The sequence below is a fragment of the Bombus pascuorum genome, chromosome 2 (assembly GCF_905332965.1).
Source record: "Bombus pascuorum chromosome 2, iyBomPasc1.1, whole genome shotgun sequence".
NCBI lineage: Eukaryota > Metazoa > Arthropoda > Insecta > Hymenoptera > Apidae > Bombus > Bombus pascuorum.
In genome coordinates, this window is record NC_083489.1 from 22,698,563 (window position 1) to 22,721,343 (window position 22,781).

General features: G+C 32.3%; 1 protein-coding gene across 5 annotated transcripts in view; it reads right to left on the bottom strand.

Moving 5' to 3' along the window:
* Positions 1–22,781, bottom strand: part of LOC132904609 (adenosine receptor A1-like) — a 305,875-nt gene that overhangs the window by 217,506 nt on the left and 65,588 nt on the right. For all 5 annotated transcript variants that reach the window (XM_060955267.1, XM_060955269.1, XM_060955266.1 and 2 more), the window contains one exon: positions 9,875–9,954. The gene's annotated coding sequence lies outside the window, so the exon portion shown is untranslated. The remainder of the gene's footprint in view (positions 1–9,874; positions 9,955–22,781) is intronic.

Sequence of the window (22,781 nt, forward strand, 5' to 3'; positions counted from 1 at the left end):
ACGGGCATCATTAGCGAGAATTCAGTGGTAGATACTCGATACACATCTGGTGTTAGCGAAATCATACCACGAACGGAAGATTGCAAAACTTCTGGAACCGAAAGAGAACAGGATGTGGAGATACTACCATCGATCCACACTTTCAACGCGTCCCTGGTGGAAAACTCAGAACAAGCTAAGAACAACTAAAACTAGATAGGGAACTTCACAGGATAAAAATCGAGAAGCACTGCACATTACCGAGCAACTCATCAAGAAGAACCATCATTCAGACATCTACTTCGAAGCCTGTGAGTATAGCACTGTAACACATCCACGTCAAGTCCATTTCGACCTTTGGTAGTTGTTTCGATATACAGACAAACACATCTTCCCAAAACAATCTCTAACACAAACTCAAATCAGAATCACTCAACCGTTCCCCTCCCCATCTATGTTCACTCACATGTAAAGAAAACTTACAGCGCTAATTAAAAGTTTTCGAAACGCGTATGGTTTTGGGTTAAAAATCATATTTCTGGGAAATCAGACCACAATTCTCAACACTTACCATCATAGAAAATTCAGAGAACTTTGTTACGTCGCGCGAGATGGTCCGTGCGACTTCTCTCTCGGTCTGGCCGCCAAGGCCTAGTCCTCGGTACACTGACCTGCAATAAACCCAAGGAACCACCATAAATCGAATCTGTTTAGCTTAACTTCTATTCATATAAGTATTTCCTGTTTATGGATGGTCCTTTGAACGGTCCTTGGGTTTGTTGCACGCTCTTGCTGGTTACGGAGAAAGCGGATGTGCCCAGCGAAATAGCTGGTTTTTCCCAGGAACAAGGATACCCATGAGCCACATCTGCAGGAGACTTTCTCCTCGTATTTTGTTTATTAACATTGGCTATAACCAATGGGCATCGCGGATCGTTATCCTCATTTTTCTACCGAAAAGTGTGAACAACGAATCCGCGTTCTTAGTTCAAAAGGGGTACACCCACTCCGAGCTTTCCTCCTAAATAGTACGAGACGAGTCTGTTACTCTTCTTACACCCCTGGGACAGTCAAGTCTACTATTCTTACAATCCTCGGACAGTCAACTGTTCTTACACTCCTCGGACAGTTAAATCTACTGTTCTGTCACTCATCGGGCAGTCAAATCTATTGTTTTATCAACTCTCAGGTCAATCATTGTACTTTCCGACACGACGAAGTCAAATGACATCATCGGGCAGTCAAATCTATTGTTTTATCAACCCTCAGGTCAATCATTGTACTTTCCGACACGACGAAGTCAAACGACACGACGAAGTCAAATGACATCATCGGGCAGTCAAATCTATTGTTTTATCAACTCTCAGGTCAATCATTGTACTTTCCGACACGACGAAGTCAAACGACACGACGAAGTCAAATGACATCATCGGGCAGTCAAATCTATTGTTTTATCAACTCTCAGGTCAATCATTGTACTTTCCGACACGACGAAGTCAAATGACATCATCGGGCAGTCAAATCTATGGTTTTATCAACCCTCAGGTCAATCATTGTACTTTCCGACACGACGAAGTCAAACGACACGACGAAGTCAAACGACACGACGAAGTCAAATGACATCATCGGGCAGTCAAATCTATTGTTTTATCAACCCTCAGGTCAATCACTGTACTTTCCGACACAACGAAGTCAAACGACACGACGAAGTCAAACGACACGACGAAGTCAAACGACACGACGACGTCAAATAATTTCTGTCTACGTTCTAAGTGTTGTAATTTTGGTGGAAATATATATATATTATATAACTGTAGACTACAGTTGTATTCAACAACAAACGCCCCTATTATCCCAAAAGAAATAAGGGGATCGCCCTGCTCGTGGTGTCGATTCGTATAATCGTAACGGGAATTTACGACTGCCGTTGACGCGCATCAACGCGATCGCGTCTCCCCGCGACTCGACGAAAATACAAACTTTGTATTTCAAATGGTATTCACACCTATTCACTGGAAATCAAAGTAGCAGTAACCTTGTGATGAAAAGTTTGCTCAAACTTAAGCACAAGTGTATGCTACCTGCATTAAGATTTCAGAACCTCGGTCCTTAACGTCTGGAAAAGAAACTGCGTGTAAAACTACGGTCTTATCTGAAACAATAACCCAAGAAGTTCGAAACAGATATTCTGGAATTTTAGCTGGTTCATGAGCCTATTGGGAAAGATATGAAACTTTCTAAAAACTTTTACGTATTGTGCTTTCGTTGCTAAACGCACGAACGCACTTCGACCAATTGCAACAATCACTCGAATTGCGTGAAATTGCGCTGGGAAATATGTCATCCACGAATGTACTAGGAAACTTGATATTCCTGTCAACTTGCTACAGTTACAAAGAAAATCACCCGGCAAACTGTGGCCAGTGTTCTGGTCTGTTGCCGCATCCAGGAGAATGCCGATTACTTTCAAACGCCACCAGTCTAGAACCAAAAATCTTTGAGCTCCGACTCTCTCTAGAAACGCGCAAGATAGAAATAGCAATAATCTTGCCTAAACCTATAAACAACGTGCATGTAAATTTCAAAATATTACAACACAATATGGAAAGACAGAGCCACGGTGTATAGTGGAGATATAGGGACCTTTGTACGCAAATATTTCAAAACCCTAGACATTGTACAACCTGATAGTAGAAATAGAAACAGTATTCACTAGAATGAACATCAAAACAGTCCTAACTATCGCAGCATGTTTATACCCTATACTGAAATTAACACCCGAAACTCTCGACTTCATATCCACTTATAACTTCCTCATAGCAGGAAACCTCAACACAAAATATGAGATATGAAACAACTTCATCTTTAATACAAACGGGAACAAACTTCCTAACCGCACCAACACTAACAACTACCATAGACTTAAGTAAACATGTTCCTCGCAAACCTATTAATGCAAACAGAGTGTAAAATCACTCACGACCGACCCTCCAACCACTTACTAATCATCCTCATCTCCACAAACAACAAACACATTTTATCGATAAAATTATAACATGCACAAACTGGGAAACTCTGCTCCAATCAGTCCATGAACTCGCATCTTTCTTCCACATTTCTTTTTTTTTTTTAGTTTATTTTGGTTTTTACAATTTGTCCTGAGTGACATTTGGTAAAGTATTATATCTTATTGGTAAAAAAAAATAAAAATAAAATATAGCATGTGGGTGGCTACCCAGCTTATATCTTTTATGCTTTCCTCCACATAGCACACAGACAAAGGAATTAACAGATTATAAAAGACCATTCACCGGACAGATAATTAAGTCCTATCTAAATTCAAAGTCTATTCACAAACGTTTACACTTGACAACGCGCCCCTGCAACTTGTACAACATAAAAACAGACACAAAACAAATACAAAAGACTGGACTCGCAGAACGCGAACTAAGAAATACCTTTACCACTCAAGTAAGAAATCAGATTTCCTACCCAAAACAAGTATATATTATACAATGGCAACAAAAATCCAAATATTAATATCACTTACAAGTCCGTCTGGAAGATATAGAAGACCTTGTAGTATAATTTCGCGTCTATTTTCCGTCTCGAAATCTGGGCAGAAACTATCTTCTCAAACAAGGATAAGGTTTCCTCGTAGGAACCTCCTATAATATACAACTCTATAAACCACGTTGTTTCAGCTTTGGAAAACTTTGTTACCTAACACGAACGTAGTTCAGCTAAACACGTATATATAATAGCAAAACATATTCACTTACAATAATTCACGTTATTAAAATGTTAAAAGAGCAACAAAATCCTAAATCTCAACACTACGGATCAAAAACCTCCCAGAAAAATGAATCAGCTATATTATGGTACATCTTCATTATCCTATAAATCCTAGAAAATAGTGGAAAATATTTTCCATATCCAAATGAAAGAAAAGCAAAAATAATCCACTAGATTACAAATCTATCGGCTCACCAAGCACTCCGCAAAATTTTAAAAAATTTAATACCCTTGCAACTCAATAACCATATTAGGCAACAAAATGTAATAACAAAGGAACGATACGCTTTCGAATCAGGACATTCAAAGATTCAGGAAATTCTTAGATTAAGAGAATACATCATTGTTGAGTTGAATAACAATAGATCAACAGTCCTGGCCCTACTGGACATTTAAAAAATCTTTGACAATATATGGCACAATGGACTTATAATTGAGGCAATACAAATTAACACCTGATCTAATCAGAATAATACCAAACTACTTGCAAGACCATGCAAACTACTTGATATACCAGGTATATCTCAGTTGCACGTGAGACTCCCACAAACCTATTCAAGCAAGTCCCCTGAGGGCCCATTGTAGATCGTACTCCATTCAACATTTATATTTAACGACATCCCATTAAGTGAGAAAGTACACTCATATACATATTCCCACGACACTGCATTATGCACATTCTCCTGACAGCCAAAAGAATCCACTGGCAATTTACACCACCTTTTCCAAGTTGTAACTTACCTCAAACTTATTCGATAGCAAAAGCAAGCATCCACATAATAAAGTAATATTTCAACAAGAAGAAATGAATTCAATAGAATGAAAAAAAAACAAGTAAATTATCTAATCGTTATTCTCAAAACTAGACTTGTTTGGAAACTAGCCATGTTAGACTTGTACGAACAACACAACAAACATCGCAAGAAGACTAAAAAGGAAACACCCAATAGACCTCATAAAAGATACAACCTAGCAAACACGAAGATGGCACCCCGCTGGGGGTAGCCATCCACATGTTATATTCTATTTTTATTTTTTTTTTTTTTTACCAATAAAATATAATACTTTGTCCTTCAGGACAAATTGTAAAAACCAAAATAAAAAAAAAAAATGTTAGACTTGTACGAAAATCCATTGGAACAATCAGAGTTCCTTTTCTACTAATAGGTAAAGGAAGCTCACTGTCAACAAGACACAAAATCCATTTAAATGTATAAAACGTGCAAGTGCACGGTGTGAGCACATTCACAAAATACTTAGAAGATATGAAAGAGATTTCTAAGAATAATTCTAAACATTTCAAAAGATTGCAACTCCGTAACAGACCTCACTTAGCTACATCAAAGACCTCGCACAAAGAATAATAAGCAGACCATTAATAAACCCACTAACAAAGAGTACAGCCAACTACGACATCAACAAAGTCCAAATGAAAAACAAATAGAACATACTCTCAAGAACCTCGAAGTCGATCGAGCTCGATTCGATTGTTATCAGCAACGTAGAGTATTTTCAAGTTCGTTAAATTTTTTATATAAAAAATAAATTGAAAATAAGTGGAAAATCTAAAATATAATAATATCATAATCTGTATAAAAAACATTACCAAGTTTAATATCTCCTGACATTTAAACAGATCCTAAGAACGCTATATGTATACAATAGAAAAGTGTAATATTCGATGATTCTCTGGAAACCTAGCATGTATTTTAGTTTAGAGTATAAAACATTCTTCTATACTCATCTAACATGTAGACAAAAATAGTGGCTTTGGATAATAAAATAATTATTTTCCTGATATTAAATTTCATTTATTTGAAGTAGAGATTAAGAATATTGCCAATTTGTCTATCTAAGGATTCCATATTTTTCCGACTTTCAAAAATGAAATTTCTTAATACATATAGATACATAAGTAATTCTTTTTATGTATCAAACCACCGAAATTTGTTCCGAATGCTTTCAATGCTTCAGTGTACGAAGGCACGGCCCATCGTTTTTCATTTGCAGTTTCGGTTTATATAAAATTTACAATAAATTCACACACAGGGTGTTCCTATGATTATAGTACAATTGGCAAGAGAGTAATTCTATGTGAAAAATTGAGCCGAGACTGTCAAAAATATAGATCTTGTTTTTTCACGTAGAATTGCTCCCTTGCCAATTATATCATGTTGGGGTATCCAGTTCAGTAAAGCTATAAATATTCTAAAAATATAAATTAAAGACACAAAGCATAATTCAATAGAAGAACAGAATATTTCATGAAAACTGCTTTAAGAAATAACTGCCTTCTGAAATAAAATACCCAGCATAAAATTCCTTATTTTTTTCGGTTCGACGGTATTAAGTATATATCAACCATTGGCAAATCAACCGCTTAATTTTACTCTTCTATTGTAAGAGGGACGCGACACAACTCGATGGTTCATTCGTCGCATTGTGCGTCGGAGCGGAACCATGCGAATTAAGTCTGATTAAAATGGATCGCCTGCGTGCGTTTCGCCATCAAAAAGCTATTTTCCATAGCCGACCAAAAATACGTGACGGCAATAACAAGCCATTTTCGTAACGAACGGCATCGTTCGTTCGTGAATGAAGCAATTTTCCCAGGCAAAATTCCCCAAAATAATGGGAACTTATTTCGCATCGAATAATTTAATTAAAATCACGCTGCGTGGTTTTCGCTTGTACTTGTATATAACAGAACGTTCCTTAGACAACGCAAAATCGGCATATACAGAGTTGGGGAATTTGCACTATTCCACGCGAAGAACCATCAAACGAACTCCACGTACGGAATACACGAGCGTCCATTTAAGCCAAAAAGTGATATCACCGCCGCTGGAGACAAAATCACTCGCAAGTATTTTTGCAAACACCATAAATACAGCCGCAGAGCAAAATTCAGTCGGAAATGAAGCAGACGACAAACGAAGAATAATGTGGGCGATCTGACCCGCTGTTCTAATATATACTGTCTATATACATAGATACATAGACCGCCAACATTAATATATACATAGATAGTATATATTAGTACAGATAGTATAAATATGTATATAGTGTATGCATATTAAATATCTTCCAATATTAAAATTTAACGAATTTTGAAATAATTTTTGTAATAATAAATTATATACTGTTAAAAGTCTCGAAACTACTCGAAGGAATTGATTCCTGAAAAGGACGAAAACTTTTTCAAAAAAATGCTTGTGAAGCTACCCACAAAGTAACAAGATATATAGAAGTAAAGAAAACAGTATAACTTGGATTAGTCAATTCGGAAGATTCGTTCAAGTTCTTGTTTTTTATTTTTCTTACACCTAGCTACGGATGTTTCAATCTATCCAATAATCTTTTAAGCAATACCATTTCTGCTTTGTTAGAAAAATATATAATTTACTTAAATAATTATATTCCAAATTTGTATTGAATCAAATACAGAATTTTTTGATAGGAGAGTAACTGCATAAATGTAGTAACAGTATAAACCACTATGGCGAAAGAGAAACAACGTTTCGTTAGAGCAATCTGGGTCATTCTGTTTCCAGATGATATTTACGACTAATCCATAAATCAACCCTGCTTGAGTGGTATGCAAGTTGCTGTTCCAGTTACATAAATAATTTTGCCGCCTTCGTTTCTTACATGGAAGCAAATGCGATTAAAGGTCTTGTACTACGATAAGAAGTGATCTCTGTATTCTTCATTAGAAAGACATGTCAAGTTCGTTGCCAGGCAGTTTGTACAGGCTTCGAGGCTTTCGTGATAGTGTTTGCTAATGTGTGCTACTTCTTCTTTAACATGTAATGTTCCAGTGTTTTTATCGATTTGTGTGTTCAGTATACCAAATGGTTCTGCAAGATTCTTTGTAGTATTTTGTTCTACCATCTTCTAATAATCTTTCAATTTGAGTACCGTGCCGTTCCCCATGTAGGGCAGGCATATGTCAAAATTGATTTCAAAATCGTTTCGTGTAGTAATAATTTGTTTGTAATGTCGAGTTATGATTTTTGCCAAAAAAGGCCGTAAATTTCCGCGTCATTTCTCACACACATAAAAGATATAATTTAGAAAAAACGAAGCTAGCACCCCGCTGGGGGTGGCCGCCCACATGCTATATTTATTTTTTATTTTTATTTTTTTTCTTCGCCAACAAGATATAACACTTTACCAAATTTCCATAAGGACAAATTGTAAAATGACCAAAATAAAATAAAAAAAAACGTTGAATAACAAAAAAAAAAAAATTTCTCACACACGTAAGTATTAATTATATTTTGTTGCAGTATTGCCAAGCTGTCTAAACTGATTGCCAGACTACCGGACAAGTTTTAGTTCGCGTTGTCAAAGTAATACGTATCTACCGACTTACTGGTATTTGCTTCTATTTTTCATGTTCTCAACAAAGCTGCAAAAAAGCGATTTCATTGAGATGCGATTGCAATTTCTCCGAGATTTCTACCTCTGCATTAGGCTATGCTCGGGGCTAAGATTGGTACGTTGTCCAAATATGTTGCAATTACTGTATTGCTTTTTGTCAGTATGTCGGCGGCGAGGAAAGTGTAAAGTACTGGGTTCAGTATGCTTCCTTGTGGAACACCAGAGCGTATTAAAACTAGGTCGAAGGTAGTTTTCCGAAATTTTACTTCAAAAAGTCTATCGGAAAAATAAGATTTCAAAAGGAGGTAATACGGATGGGATAGTTGCTCTCTAATTTTAAATAATAGTCATATATGCCATACTTTATCAAAAGGTTGCAAAATGCCGAGGAAAGCAGCTAAACAGTAGTTTTTATCGTTTAGATTTTCTAAGATTTTTTTTTAATAAAAAATCTGTAAATTTGTTCGATAGTGGCGTGTTTATGCCTAAGGCCGAATTGGTATTTTAGTATTTATTTATAAAAAGAGTTTAGTCTCTTCAGAAGCAGTTTGTACCAAGCAATTGATAGCGAGCTTATTGGTCGGTAAGATTGAACGTTTTCCGTAGGTTCACCTAATTTTGGAACTAATATAATCTGGGCTATTTTCCAAGTAATAGACTAATTATGTAGCAATTAAGGGTGAAGTATGTAACTAACTCCCAGTATCGCATTGTAGATGAGGGTTAGAAGAGTAATGGCTTTCTTTAGAAGTTCCTTTAGAGTTTCCACGATTATTAAGCCAAAATCAGGAACTTTCTTGAAGTTTGGCAATTTGCGGATTACCGGATTTTGCTTCTGCAATAGTATACTACTTGATAGGAGATAAAAGTTGAAATGGTATTTCCAATTTCTCTTGCAATTGTTCGTTTGTGGATGTTCGTCTTCTTCTATTGGTAAATGTTACTGCTTTTTCTTTATCTACCCTTGTCCATTCTAATCCAGAAGTTTGGTTGGCATTTGCATAGTCAGACTTTTTTTATATATTATGCATCCTTTGTAATTGGATGGACGATCGCCCTGCGAATTAGTACGTTTGATATTCTCCTCGTTGTTTTGTTCTCTTGCTATCTAAAGTGAGATGATTCTTTATACATTTCACACATTGAAGATTGAATTGTGAGTATGCACAAAGCGTTGGCAAATCTCTAATTCTTTTTTCCGGGTAGCTGTACCGTCGCTTTTTGCCTTATAAATTTTGTAAGATGAGTTTATTGTAAAGATTTTTTATTGTCTAGGAATGGATCTAAATCGACAAAGAAAAACAGTAAGTAAATAATCCCGTGCTTTATATTATAAGCAAATGCACATATTTTATGATCACGTTCTTCTAGTTCGTCTGTTATCACTTCCTGGTTTGCTGTTAGGTGTAAATTTTTTATCACTACGTGAGAACTCCTTTCTTCCTTCGGTTGAAAAGTATTATATTCGACACCGAGTTGATAGAAAAAACATACTTGATAAATATAATGGAACATATATTACTCGCAGAAATTCGGTTATTCAAATAAGGTGGATTTATGGATCTACGATAATGGCATAACTCTACGTTCACTCTCTATGATATTTACGTTCGGAAATTCCGAATTTCTCTCTTTATACATTCTGTACCTTCTAGGACAAATATTCGTGCAGAAATGGTTGCTGGCTGAGTGTTACCCTCTTTTAAGAACTTACCTTAAACGTAGGGGTGTGCCTTCGCCAGTGGGGTGTGCCTAATGCTTCATAGCTTCCACAAAGGCTCATTCATCAGGATTCTGTGCAAATGTTATTAAAACGTTAATTGAGATATTACATCGACGATATCAAAAGTGAAGTTATTTCTATATTAGTTATTACAAAATTGTTCATTCGATTGAAAGAAATGTTATGTTACAAGGAAAGCATACAATATATTTTAATAAAGCAACAAAACGTATACATTTACATGCAAATAATAAAGGGCACTGTTGGTATTCATGTTATGATAATGTTTATGATTTTTATTAGATCAGCGATTGAACATTAGAAATTAATCCCGATTAATAAACGACACAACTTTATCTTGACTTTAATTTCAAACTTCAAAATTATCGGAATATAAAGAAAAATAAAGGTAAGCGAGAATTTAAAGCGCTGATGTAAAACCACATAATTCTTTAATTTCTAATAATTCCTAATTTTTCTCAAATTTCTTTACGAACATTTCGAGTAACTCAATATATTTTTGAAATTGAATATGTTTTTGAAGTTTGAGTTTAATAATTTTGTAAGCTGGGTTTTTAAATAAGATTATGAGACTCATACAATACTGACAAATCCACAACAGCACGATTGTTGGAAGTATAAAAAGTTAAGAGGGATCATTCCTCCAGCGAAAGGATTTTACATGCAAAATTTCTCAGATGCTTTCAATTTACGACGTTGTATGTATGTCTAAAGTTTTAATTTACCAAAGAACATAATTGTTCTAGAAAATATTGTAATTTGAAACATTATGAATATATTATTACAAACGTAAATTAATACATTGATGTATACAGATGATAGAAACTAATACCTAAACTGTAGATGTTTATACAAATTCATATTTTTATAAATACGGATAAATAATTTCAACTTGAATGAAAATATATTCTCTAAACTTAATAATGCGTACCCAAGCATTTTATTTTTTATTTTTATACAATTTTACATTCGTGCATATCTTTGTATATACATTTTTGCATACTCAAACCTGTCATAACTGCATAAACACTTGCAATCTATTAATGTCTCTTAATTACAACAAATGTTTTTTTACAACAAACAATTACAGCAAATTTCTCTTTTCTCGTTTCCAATTTTCAAATTAAGATACAATGCTGCTTCTTTTCTTCGCTTATTCCTTACGAGTTGCTTTATCTTCAAATTTCTGTATCGTTTTCGTTCAAATTTAAGGTTATACAAATGATATGAAGCGATTCTGTTTGAACAAGAACATATACAATTAGTGTTTATACTGCTGATTCATAAGCGACAATGTTAGATATATATATATATATATACGTTAGATACAATGCAATATATTGGAACTCGCAAGGACATGAAATTTTCGGAAACAAGTGGCTCGCTTTTTCGGCGATCGTCTTCCCCTAATTGTGACGGCAAATTTAGAGTCCTTCGACGACGACCAAACCGCTATGCGTTTTGTCTAATTATACTTCTAGCAACAGCTCATAGATGGCGAGCGACATTTAACTGCAGTAGTAAGCATATATATTACATTGTTGCCATTCTCGTGTTCTCGCAAGCGCGAGTTCCGAATTAAATGGATAACCTAGTAATAAGACAGTGATCCAACCTAAACCTAACCTTTGTCTTTTATTTATATTTTGTATAAGTACATACTGTTCGGAGATGAAAAGAAGTCTGGCGGGACGGCACAGGGCCAAGAGTGGTACTCTCTATCACTCACCATCGTGCGATGCATATTGTTTTATTTGTACATGTGACATTTTCGATCAATACGCGTGCTTAACTTTACGATTGTGCCGAGTCTGTCAAAAACAAACAACGAACCAATCAGGTCAGCGTTTCTTCCGGAAAACTTCTTTGGGGGAGTGTGTACATTGAATTTAACGTTTCTACTGCGCATGTATACGTATATGTATGTAACAACTTTTCGTTCTTTTGTGTGGCTAATAACCCAATCCAAGCGATTGATATAACTATAAATAGCGAAAGAAAAGAAGTTTTCAAAACACAGTGGTTTAGAAAAGAGAGAAAAGGATAAAATTTATTTTGATGAACTTATAGAATAGTTCCCTCATCCTCAATTTCTATGTTATGGAAATTGAAGTTTTGAACAATATTTTCTTATACATATAATCGCCGATTTCGCTCAGTTTTCTGAGATATTCGCAAAAAACTGCACATACCACTACAGTGTATTCTTGCCTATAGTTATGCCATTGTGTCAGTGTTGATGTTCTGTTTATAAATAAAGGTTAGGCGAGCTTACAAACTCCATCTACATGCAAGACTACAAGAAATGTCCTGTTATAACCTATAACTTAGAACTTGATTAATAATGAATATCATCAATGTATTGAGATTAGATTTGGATTAGATTTTTCATAGTGGGGCCGCCGGCTACGTTTATGTGAAATCGTAACAATTATTCTATTTCGTAAATTAATATCAATTATTAACTTGTTATTATTTTACGTAAGCGTTGCACATAATACATGATCGCATAACATTAAACAATCATCGAAATCGGAGAGGACGAAGCGGTTCTACAAGGTCAACTCCAACTTGTAAATACATTTGAATGTTCTTCGATATAATTATATCGATATAATATAAAACTCAAATCTTGTTTTACATTACCGATAACGTTATTACAACTTGTAAATATAACCTCACTTTGAGAAAAATATACGTAATATTCTTATTTTTGCTTTTATTATCTCAGCAATTTTGTATATTCATATTTCCTTCATTTCTATATCAAAATGAAAAGAATTTCGCCACAATGGCAATGTAATAGCGCGTTTAATAAAACTTAAACGGTTAAAATTGCTAAGGGAATAACCAGTAATTTACCTATAATTTTGTTAATCACGTAATACAAATCATCGTTAATCCTTAGTTTGTGCTCTATTCCTTTTTCGGAGAATGCTAATCTAATCCTATAATACAAGAAAATTGTCCTGGTCGTGCAAATTAACGTTATCACCTATTCACTGCTTACCGAGATGCTTATTTTTGTCATTCTGTTCCTATAATTTGACCATTCTGACTTGTCGAGTACGATATTATCCTGTAGCATTGATCAACTACCGTATAATTATGTATAAAGAATATCGCTTCTATTTCCCCCCTTATAATTCAAGCTGTACGTAATCAGAGAGATATATCTTCCTGAAAAATTTCAATTGGAACGTAATTTGTTTATGATAGCGGAGGGTGTACTCGAAACAATTATTAGCATCATTAAATTTAAGAAGCGATATAATAAACTGTCGTGTAAATAAAAAATAAACTTTATAACGATGTAATATCTAATCGTATCTTAGAAAAAACTAACAGCGATTATCTTTATCTATTTATTTATATTACGAACGAAAAGTTTCATGTAAAAGAACAATGAAACAATGGAAAGTATTACACATAAAAATAGGGAAAATAATATAGGATTATAATTTATAAATATTAAAAAGATTATTGGTTACGTTTAACTGGAACAAACTATACTTTATTTAGTATTTTACGTTATAAGCGTATTCTATCTATATGATAGAATAATTAGAAAATAAAAGCAGCGAAAAGTATTCAATTTGTCCTAAATGAATACGTGCCTTAATGGTTACAGCCGAGAGAGTATACATATAATAAAATAAAATAAAATATAGTATAGGGATGTAAAACAATATGTGTAAAAATAAAAATATGACATTCACAGAACCGTAGACGTAAACATAAATAAATAAACATAATTAAACCATAAAATTAAAACATAAACATAAAAAAACCGTAGACGTAATTTAAGTTAAACAACACACATCATTGTAGTACCCACGTACATTATACTCTTATCATTTATGTGATAGTTTAATGTAGAATAACATAATAATAAAATAGTAAAGATTATAAAAATCATAAATTAAATTAAATCCAAAATCAAATGGAAAGATAATTTTTATTTAATAATACAATAATAAAATATAATATGGAATAACATTTAACTATATAATATAAACTGATATAAAAATAATAATACAAATCTGTAAATATTTCTACGCATACGCAAATCCACTTTTCAAACCTCTTCCGTCTTCAGAATTTCATCGAAGAAGCACAAGGAACATTGCAAACGATCTCGCAACTGTGCACAACTGTTCGTGTCCATGCGGAAGCGAGACCTGTTCATGGCAAAGTATGTATACTGTCTCGCAAGTATATTGTTAAAACATAGGGAATCCGTTTGATAACGAGCACTGCCCCGGGTGCGGTCTGCATTTTGCTGTCTCGTGGGATAAGGTTAACGAGGATATCACGAATACTATCCACACAGACCACAGACAACGCTCATTCGAAAGGACAGCTTACCAAAGTGTGAATTTCTCTGTACTTTCATGCGTGACGCAACTAAAGTCGATTCCCTTGAAGTCCGCTTCAACGCTTTAATGTATTTTATATATTAACGAACAAAAGGAAATATGCAACCAGTTGAATATGATGCCGGCTTTGTTAACGATACTGCGGAAAAATATATTTTCCTTCTTTTGTCAATATGTAAATGTTGATATATTGAATTTTGTGTATTATCTACATTTATTAGATATTCTAGATATTTTGATAGAGAGGCGATCACAAGATAATTTTATCGTATGATTTTTTATTTTATTTTTAATTATATTTGTCTACAATATGTAACATTATTCTTTTATTTGTATATTTATAATGACAAGTAAATAATAAAAGCAGATTCAAAGAGTTATAATTAATCTGATCAACTTAGACTTCAGGTAGAGGAAGAATCTGAAACCATTTTTCCTAATATGACGAGATTAGAAATCGAAAAGACGATAATATAAAATTGTGATATTTTAAATAATTAAATGTAATTATCGCTTGTAATACGATAAGCTATAGTTTTCTATATTACGACTCACAGAGAACCCAGAAAGATAATACATTTGGCTATTCTCTATAATTTATAATACTTTTAATAATACTTTTTAAATGTTTTTTTGTTCACGTACCATTGTACGATTATTTAAATACTATAACGTTATATAGACTAAATAGTTCATTCACAACAATTATTTCAGAAAAAGTTTCAGTTTATCCAATTTAGACAAGGAACTATACGAATTATATATGTCTACAATATGTAACATTATTCTATTATTTGTATATTTATAATGACAAGTAAGTAATAAAAGCAGATTCAAAGTCCTATAATTAATCTGATCAACTTAGACTTCAGGTAGAGGAAGAATCTGAAACAATTTTTCCTAATATGACGAGTCTAGAAATCGAGAAGATAATATAAAATTGTGATATTTTAAATAATTAAATGTAGTTATCGCTTGTAATACGATAAGCTATAGTTTTCTATATTACAACTCACAAAGAACCCAGAAAGATAATACATTTGGCTATTCTCTATAATTTATAACACTTTTAATAATATTTTTTAAATCTTTTTTTGTTTTGTTTGTTTATCCAATTTAGGCAAGGAACTACACGAATGCATAAATGAATTATCAGATAAGTCATAAGTAATAATGATCATTATATCGAAGACTAACTAATAAAAATTTCACTTAAATCTTGATTTCTAAAATTGATCTCTTTTATTTCAAAGATCGGAAACCTCAGAACTTTATAATTAATCTAACATACATATGTTTTCTTTCATAACGAAAGAACCAACTATTTTCAAATAGGTCAAAGTACTTTAGCCTCGAGGGAGCAAAAGATCACGAATACTTTTGCGAACCACTGTACTTATATTATCCACGATACTCTTCTTGAACTCTTCAAACAGCGGAGACCCGTGAATCCCCTAGCTACTTTTTCTTAACACCAAAGTATGTACATCGAATATCCCCAAGATGTGGGCAGAAGAAAAAGGTAATAGATAATCATGGTCTGCGCTTCGCTTCTTGCTCTGATTGTCAGTTAATCTCGTTTGGTTGGTCGGGATGGCGAAAAAGTGCCCGGTGATTGGGTGTCTCGTGGGGAACCATGTTAAAATTCTGTAAGTGTTACGCTCGTAAATCGCGTTAACCTTTCACAATGTACCGCCGGCCTTAAACTCGGAACAGCGCTCTCAGGGGAGGGAAAAAGACAACGAATATCGGCAGAAGCCACAGGTAGAAGCTACGTGAAAAGAAAAATCACTGTTAGCTCTTCCAGATATTTGTTCGCCATAGATATTTTGTGCTATCAATGAGAGTACAGTTATCATCGTGTTATGCAGCACAGAAGTATAATTGTACACGATGTCCGGTAATCGAAGCTACAAATCGAGAATGGTTCCTCATGAAGAAGAGTTGAAAATGTAAAACAACATTTCTACATACGAGAAAAACGATTTTCAAAATCTACTCGGTACACCGTACGCCTGCCTACTGATTCTATATTTAATTTTACTTTTGTTTATAATGTTTTATTAAACCAAAAGCGTATTTTAAAGATAGCAGGAGCATGGAAGAACTAAAAGTGACGACTGTTCTTGTTGTCCAAGAATTATATATATTATATATAATATATATATAATATATAATATAATATATAATATTATGTAATATATATAATATATAATAATATATATAATATAATATATAATATATATATATATATTATATATATTATAAGATATAAATAGTATGCTATAAAGATTGTATAATAATTTATAACAGTTCCAAGAGCACAACTGTGTGTGAAATATCCTGGTCGACGCTCTGAACAGTTTCCAATTATAAAATTATTGTACGAAAATAATACACATTTAGCACTATCTATCCGGTTTAAACAAAAAGAAAGAAACTAATAGTACAAATCGACAGGAAATATGATAACAATAATGATAAAAATCAGATAATGATATTGCCCATACATATAAATGCAAACACGAACAAGAACAGAAGTTGGTCGAGTTGAAACATACAGTTAGTATGTCCAAGCAAGAAATCCTCTGTAAGGAATGCGGATCCGATTGGTTGTTTTTAACGGACTCAACACAAATGTAAAGTTAAACATTCGTATTGATCAAAAGCGTGACATGTACAAATAACACAATGCAGCATCGCGTGACAGTGAACAATGAGAGCAGTACCTCTCTTGCCTCTGTGTCGTCTCTCCAAACTTCTTTCCACCTCCATGTTATACATTTATCGAGCAGATTTTCAAAATCGTTTTTTTTTTTGGAAACGAAATCTCATATACAACAAAAATTTTATTCTACGTGTTTGACTTATGCTCTTTCATTCATCCCTTGCTCGGTTACATCGCCAATTACCGAACACCCTATATATAAGCGATAGCACGAGATTTAGTAATAAATAGCAATCGGGGTAATATTCTGTTGTAAACACGAATTTCCTTGACTCGGATACGAGGATTTATTTATTTCCGAGAAACTCGAGCGCGAAATGTAATTGAGGTCCAGCGGAAGATTTAGGGTACCGATGTTTTTTAAATGCACAGTGGCTATAGAAAACTAGGAAAAGATTATTTATTTATAATATGTCAGTTGAAGTAACAAAGAAAACAGCGTTAGTAATATCCTTACATGGAACTTAGGTAATACAATTTTGCACTATATATATATATATATATTACTATATATATATATATATATAGTATATATAATATACTACTATACTATATTATATACTAAAATTTTACTTATATGTATATAAGTGATATATGATATATGATGATATATGCAAAATAAAATAAATGGTATATATTGCGTAAAAAGATAAGAAGAGAATATAAAATACAATCTTTTGATTTTAGGAGAAACGTGTGCTATTTTCTTAAATGCCAATACTCTCGACCTTAAATCAATTGCTTAGCCTCCTGGGATAGTGGATTTAACAGCGCTTGATTTTTATTTGTGGAATCACATAAAACAGTGTGTACATAAAGCAAGTAGAGATTAAGGACAAACTTCAATAGAGATCGAGAGACTAGATTTAGGCGAACTAATATTGTAAATGCATTCGTATTAATTAGATAAAATAGCAGGAGTATCACTATTTCAGCATAACATTGCAACAGATAAATGTATTAAGCTACAAAATAGAGAAACATTGTACGATACTAATTAACAAACAACGAGATCTCATATTTCATAACTTAATTACAATTTCTAAACAATTTACTATTTTATAATTCCTAAATAAATGATTTTCGAACAAGACACAACCGTTCTAGTATATAGGAAACAGATTCATACATACATAATTATCTGAGATGAAACAGAAGCACTTAGTATATTATTCTTAAATTTTTTTTTATTATTTAATTTGTACTTTACAATTTGTCCAGCTGGACATTTGATAAATTTTTCTAACTCAACATTTTATTCTTAAATTGACAATTTTGTGAATTTAGTATTTAGAACAAAACGATTAATCTTAAAGATGAATATGTACCTAAACACATATCACAGAATGTAAACAAATAATATCCCATTTCAAATATACATTTTGTATATACATCACAGAAAAAGGGAAAAAGAATAATAAATAAATATCAATTTTTAATTTGACTAAAAGGTTAATTTAAAAAAAATGCTTAGTCATTTCTTTTCTGAGAAATCGAATGATATTTATGTATCCCAAATCCCCGCGTGCAAAAATTTATTAACTAACAATATTAGTAAATTCACAATTGACAAGTTGGGGGTTGTAGTATGATTATATGAATTATGATAATTTAAACATAGAAGGTCATTTACTGCTGATTAACTTACAATTGGTACAAATATTTAGACGATTGGTTGTAAAATTGAGTGTAAAATTGTGTTCTCGAAATATAAATATAAATTATATTATATCGTGTCTTTTCCTCCTTACTTATATATTGACAAAGTTTTATAGGAAAAATAAATGTGTGTCACCCCATGTCTGAAAAATTGTAATTCATATAAGATTAATATTCTTATATGTTTTTTATTGTAAATATGTATTATTCATATGTATTATATGTATTCTTGTATAATATATATTGTATAAGTACAAATCTTGTATTTATACAATGCATAATATTGATGCTTATAAATCTAATATTTCTAAATATTAAAATATTTAATATTTTTATATGTATAAATTAACATAATATTACTATGTGCGTGAGTGCGTGTTTGTATGTGTGTAGTAATATGATAATATATTATATCATATTAATAATATAAAACCTAGTTAAAAATTAGAATCTAAATATTACGAATTATAATTAAACATATTAAAATTACAAATTCGTTAGAATATAGTCGCGTAAAATAATTTTCTTTAAAAATAAAAATAGGTATATTGCATATTTGCACGCTGATATTGTCAGTAAAAGAATGTACATGTGTGTAAGACAGTGTACATTATTCAATAAACATTATTCACATTTTTACAACACTCGTAATAACATAAATATATCATAGAAAAATAACGAAACTTATCAATTGTTGAGAGAAGTGTTAAGAATCGCGTGACAATTATTTTAATGCCATGATTACAATCTCATTTGAGAACACGACATTTCACGTGAAGCAAGAATTTATTAACAAGAACGTTAATAAAAAGTTATACAAACCCTAATGGCTTAGTTATACATTCCTAACACGTACCTAATTAATGTTCAGTTCAAATGATCATTCGATGTACATCGCGGCACAATTATTCACGTTGAATGACACACTACTAATCACCTTATTTCCATTGCCACTGCATTTGACAATCACGTCAATCAATTGGCACGCAGGCCGAAGCTATACGTCGAGCGCATTCTGCCACCCGCGATCATCTGAAGCCCTTCAAAGTGCAAAATCGCTTGAAAAATGGAACGCCCGATAGGATAATCCGTGGTTGGTTATTGGAAAATGTTTGGTGAAAATTGGCATTTTTTATCGCATCGTTCGAAATGTTTGGCATGGTATTTCTGTGTATGCTAATGAATCATCGAATTACCGATGAATTTATTCTAAGATTCTAAGAAAATAAACATGGAAAATGTTAATGAAATTTGTTGAAAATAATCCACTTTATTTTATTATAAATTTGTATGAAAATTTCCAATGAATATTTTTTGCTATTTCAAGATATACCTTTTAAATTATGAATGTCATTCGAATTGATTTTCCGATTTAAGTTATCGCTTTTTCTCTTAAGAGTAGAATTTTTTAGGGACGAACAGTTTCTGAATCAAATTTCATTTTATGTATAGATACTTTACAATTAAAACCAATATTATATATAATATGCAAGAAAGCAAAAATGTAAAAACGGGAAAAATCACTCACTATTATATTATTCATAAAAGATATAACTTAGAAAAAAACGAACCTTGCACCCCGCTGGGGGTAACCGCCCACATGCTATATTTATTTTTTATTTTTATTTTTTTTTCTTCACCAACAAGATATAACACTTTACCAAATGTCCATAAGGACAAATTGTAAAATAACCAAAATAAAAAAAAAAAACTATTATATTATAATGTCAGAATTAAATAGCATCAATAATAAAATTAGTAATAATATGAATTAAATATAAAAATTGACATAAATATATGAAATTATATTACAGCAGAATCCAGTTCTAATATTGCTAATAACTATATCACTTCAAATAATAATATATGGTAGTATATTACTATTATATATAATAATATACTCTCTCTTTCTCTCCCCATCCCTCCCTCCCTTCTTTATAATAATTGCAATAGTTCTAATGTATTTGAAGCGAAAATTTTTAAATAAATACCACAAATCTTGTATCTATTTAAAAACTACAAGTAATTATTTACAAAGCGGACGGCTCTACCGATTACAACAAAATTCCTTGAAATATATTGTCAAAGTCAACGCTCTGAACAACTTTTCCCTATACATGTTACCTATACACGTCGCTCGGTTTTAGTTTCCGAGATATTTGCAATAAACTTCAATTCAATTTATGTTACGATTACTTCATTCTGTCATAGATGGAGGCTTCACAGCATTTATTTTCGATAATCAAAAATCGATGAATTAGGCTCGAGTTAGATATTCGGTCGCGCTGTGGGGCCGCGGGTAACGCAACTGTGAAATGAGTCAAATATAATTCATACTAAGCTTTATATTATGGTGTAATTATTCGAAATTAGAAACGCTTCGGCTATGATGTTGAGAAAAGCGACTATCCGATTATTAAAATCATCTATCTGCTATCGGAGCAAACTTTTGCGAGTATCTCGGAAAGCAAAGTCAAGCGACGGTAACGCGTATAGGGAAAAGTTGTTCAGAATGTTGACCTTGACAACATATTCCGAGATTATTGAAATCGGTGAAGTCATCGGCTTTGTAAATAATTACGAAAATACAAAATTTGAATATTGATTCAATATGAGTTATTTTTAAGTTGTGACTTATACTGTATACACACTAATACTGTATAACGTTAACTAAATTCAATCGGTGCTTTAAGTTTCATTAATATTTAAATAACTAACACCTAAGCTGTGAGTGTATCGTATTAGAATTTTAACTGAATTCAATCAGTGATTTAAAACCCATTAATATTTGAATGAAATTCTCAAATCAAATATTGCGATTGGTTTTAATTAAGAGCAGATTGATAATATGATAAGATCGATAATTGACGTCTAGACACTCCATCAGATCGATAATTAAACGAGATTCTTATAGGTGATATACATAGAAACAAATTGTATTATCGTGAATATAAATTAATACACTTTCATACTTTTACATTTTCTAGAAGAAATATTCTTTTTAATATCGATGTTTAATCGCCATCTAAAATTAAACGAAACTTATAAATTCTATAATAGATAGCAAGAAAGAATAGATTAATTTTCCCCTTCTGTCGTATTAATTATAATTAATATTACGATATTTGTTCAACTTTCACAGCATAAAGATGCATATTCAACATATCCTTTTCAGATGTTAAAAATCAAACAATGAGAAAGTATGTGTGTAATCTCATTATGGAAACGATGATGCACCATTTTTACTGCAGCGTCATATTTAACGATATCCATTCTCGCAAACATGAACGCGTTATGCAGATGTAATATCCTCGAGGATACCGATTCCATCCCTTTTATCTACTAAACGATTCCATAAATTAAAATGAAAGAGAGAAAATTTGTACATTAGTAGCCATTAGTGTTTAGTCTATGTTAAAGTATATATGTTAATTTCCAACAAGTTAAAGAAACCTACGTTGACTGTAAATAATACTTATCTTAAAATAAATTAGCATTCATTATATTTTTTCATCGTCTCTACTCACAATTTTTAAAAAACAATTCGTTGATATAATTTGATAGAAATAATCGAAAATGACATATTGCTTAAATGTCGTAATTCCGAGTAATAGTAAATTAAGTAGGATCTTTACATTTTAGAATTCTAGACGAGTTTCCCTAATTACAAATCAAAGACAGACCTTGGCTTCCACATCACATAAGTATAGTCATTAAAGAAAGAATCTCGTTATAACCTGCTCGTAAAAATGGATAATACGGTGGTGTTAACATATTCTACGTAGTGTACAAAATTTAAAAAAACTACATCGACGCTTGACAACTTAATGACATTAGTAGTTTTCTATGTATTTGTATACAAGCAATTAATTTCTATATGTAGTGTTAAAATGATCGTTACTAATGGTAATAATAACACTACCGCGTTTTTATAATTAATATCGCGTTAAATACACTATTCTCACCTATTACCTCGCAGAAGGTACCTATTGTATTATATGTGATTACATTTGGCTATTATTAGTGAATCTACAATAAGCAGTAGGCGGTACGCTACTATTTGAACTTCCTATTACACTGTCCAAACGTTCTCTCGTGTAAATATTCTATT